Source organism: Arachis hypogaea, chromosome 18 (assembly GCF_003086295.3).
Source record: "Arachis hypogaea cultivar Tifrunner chromosome 18, arahy.Tifrunner.gnm2.J5K5, whole genome shotgun sequence".
Classification (NCBI taxonomy): Eukaryota; Viridiplantae; Streptophyta; class Magnoliopsida; order Fabales; family Fabaceae; genus Arachis; species Arachis hypogaea.
This window is the reverse complement of record NC_092053.1, coordinates 85,703,944-85,707,241: the sequence shown is the minus strand read 5'-3', so window position 1 is coordinate 85,707,241 and position 3,298 is coordinate 85,703,944. Positions and strand designations below refer to the sequence as shown.

Below are 3,298 nucleotides of genomic sequence, written 5' to 3'. Positions count from 1 at the left end.
CAGCTCCTTCATATACTTAATATATGAGGGCATTTGTTAGAGGGCCTTGATGAATGGTATGTTTACATGGAGGGATGCAAACAGGTCAAGAAACCTTGAGTATATTCTCTTCTCTACAACACCATTGAGTAATTGGGGAAAAGGTGCATAGAGTTTCAGCAGCTCCTTCTGTGTCAGCTCTTTTTGTGAAATTTTGGGTTCTTGGTGATCCTTTTCCTATTTCTCTGCTGATGTCTCTCCAAGTTATTCTAATAGCTTGTTTTGCTTTTCCTCAGCCTCCTTACTACTTATAGTAACCATCTTGCAATCTTCCCATCTGACTTTCTTTGCTTCACCTCTCGGATTTTTCTCTGTGTCACTTGGGAAGCTATCAGTAGGTTTGGAAATCTTTTCAGATAAGTATCCCACTTGAAATTCCAGTCTCTTGATGGTGTCCCCCTGGTTCTTGATACTAGCTCGCACCTCCTCTTTGAATACCTTATTATCTTGAATCTCTTTGCATATGCCTTCAAGTAGAGTCTCAATTTTGGAGAGTCTTTCTTCAGATGATGGTGAGTTGAGAGTGGATGGGTGAGTTGGGTCATTTTGGTTTTGGTATGGATGTGGAGAGGTGTTGTTATGGTGGTGCTGATATGATCTCTGTGTGGAATGTTGGTGAGCTACATTGTTGTTGTGGTTGTGACATCTCTGATCTTGGCTTTGATCTTGTTGATTTTCCCACCCAAAGTTTGGGTGATTCCTCCAACCAGGGTTGTAGGTTTTGGAGTATGGATCATGGGTCTGCCTGGGTGAGTTTCCAATGTAGTTGGCTTGTTCTTGCTCCTTCTCTGCCTCAGCATTCACCCCCTCTTGGGTTGTTGATGAGGTGGTGATTGCTGCTACTTGGTTCTTCTCCATCTTCTTGGTGAGATCGGCTAGTTGCTTGGTAATAAGCTTGTTTTTGGCCAGCAGTGCATCCACATTGTTTAGTTCCATCACTCCTCTAGTGTTGCCTCTTTCAGAAGTATAGAAATAGTCATTCTCTGCTACAGTTTCAATGACATCTATGACCTCCTCAATGGTCTTCTTCTTGTTCAGAGATCCCCCGGATGAATGGTCTACTGCCTTCTTTGATTCATAAGAAAGGCCTTCATAGAAAATGTGTAGCTGCACCCATTCATTGAACATATCTGGTGGGCACCTTCTTGTTAGGTCCTTGAACCTCTCCCATGCTTCATATAGAGTCTCACCATCCTGCTGCCTGAATGTTTGCACCTCAGCTCTCAGCCTATTGATCCGTTGAGGAGGATAGAATCTTGCCAGGAATTTGTTCACCACATCTTCCCAGGTTGCTAAACTCTCCTTTGGGAAGGATTCCAGCCATTTAGATGCCTTGTCCCTAAGTGAGAAAGGGAACAGAAGTAGTCTATAGGTGTCAGGATGAACACCATGATGCCAGGGCATTTTGGCCAGTTTCACTAACCTTTTCTTTACTGTTTTTAGGATAGTTTCATGCATTTCCTTAGAAAATAAGCTAGTTTTGGGTAGATATTCAATTACATCTTGATTCAAGCATACATGGTGCACCTTACATGATTTCATGAGGATTTTGCATGAAATTAATGACAAATTGGATGTTGCATTTCCCATGACTTGGACTAGGACTTTGATGCACTTTATTGCTTGATTTCAGGACAAAGGAAGCAAGGAAGAACCACGTTAGCAGCAACGTTAGTCTCACTAACGTGACTTCTAATGTAGGAATGGGAGCTAGCTTGCAAAGTTAATGAGAAAAGTAATCGCCAATAACGTCCTCGAAGCCATCATAGCCCACGTTAAGAGTCACGTTAACTAAGTTAACGTGAACTCTAACGTGGAGGAAAGAAAATTGAGCCAACGTTAGTGACACTTACCTTTGTCACTAACGTTGGGCCAAGCCCATAAGTGGCCACGTAAGTTGCCACGTTAACTTAGTTAACGTGGCTTCTAACATTAAGAAGCAAAAGAGAAGCCAACGTTAGTGACATTCACCTTTGTCACTAACGTTGGCCAAGCCTCCACAAGCCACGTTAACTTTCACGTTAACTTAGTTAACGTGGAAGCCAACGTGGAGAAAGTATATGATCGCCAACGTTAGTGACACCTAACTTTGTCACTAACGTTGGAATGAACCACACAAGCCACAATGAGCCACGTTAACTCCCACGTTAACTTAGTTAACGTGGAAGCTAACGTGAAGAAGAGAGATGATGAGCCAACGTTAGTGACATTCACCTTTGTCACTAACGTTAGAAGATGGCTAGCATTGCTACGTTAGAGGCCACGTTAACCTAGTTAACGTGGACTCTAACGTGGGAGATAGGGGCACATTGGAACGTTAGTGACAAAGGTAAGTGTCACTAACGTTCTCGAAGTTTGGCAAGCTAACGTTAAGAGCCACGTTAACTAAGTTAACGTGGACTCTAACGTAAGAAAGGGGGAGGCTTTTCAACGTTATTGGGAAAGGTAAGTTCCAATAACGTGTGCGAAGGACCAAGAGGCAACGTTAGTGGTAACGTTTATGCCACTAACGTTGAGGTTAACGTGACTCTAACTTGGGTAAGGAACGTTAGTGAAAAAGGTGATTGTCACTAACGTTCTCGAACCCACATTTTCACTTAACGTTAACACCACTAACGTCCTGAGCTAAAGTCCCTGCCCACTTCACACTTTCTCTCTGCAAGTAAAGCTAAGCCCAATGAAGAAGATAACTGCTTCAAACTCAAGATCCAAAGGCCCATACCCAAGACTTGAAGAGCCAACTAGAAGATTAAAAGAGTAGTATATATAGGGGTAGCTTTGAATTGATAAAGGGGATTGGAAATTGGGGGAAAACTACTCTCTGTATTTTGCCATTCTCTGCACTTCTAGTTTTGTTTTCATGATGTATTCTCCATCTTTGCTTTTATTTTCCAGAGTTATGAACAACTAAACCCCTTTCATTGGGTTAGGGAGCTCTGTTGTAATTTGATGGATCAATACTAGTTTTCATTATTCTTCTTCTATCTGTTTTCTTGATTTTACTTGAAAGCTTTCGATCTTCATCCAATTGGATAGTTATCTTAGAAAAGAAGCTGTTCAAACTTGGATCTCTTCTGAACCTTGAAAGAGAAAGGAAGAGATCATGCTAGAAATGCTTTCTCATGCTGGACCAAATTGGGTTTGGATGGATATGTGACTATAATCCTCTCAATACTTGATTTGGGAAATGCATGTGGTATAATCAGTGACCATACTTCATCTCTTCTCATGAGCAATTGACCAAGGAATTGGCTATTGA

The 3,298-nt window shown here is 41.8% G+C and overlaps 1 non-coding gene across 1 annotated transcript; it reads left to right on the top strand.

Moving 5' to 3' along the window:
• Nucleotides 1–1,162: 1,162 nt before the first annotated feature.
• LOC112773877 (small nucleolar RNA R71) lies at nt 1,163–1,269 on the top strand. Its single transcript, XR_003188401.1, has one exon. It is a non-coding gene; the product is annotated as a small nucleolar RNA R71 (small nucleolar RNA).
• The last annotated feature ends 2,029 nt before the right edge of the window (nt 1,270–3,298 follow it).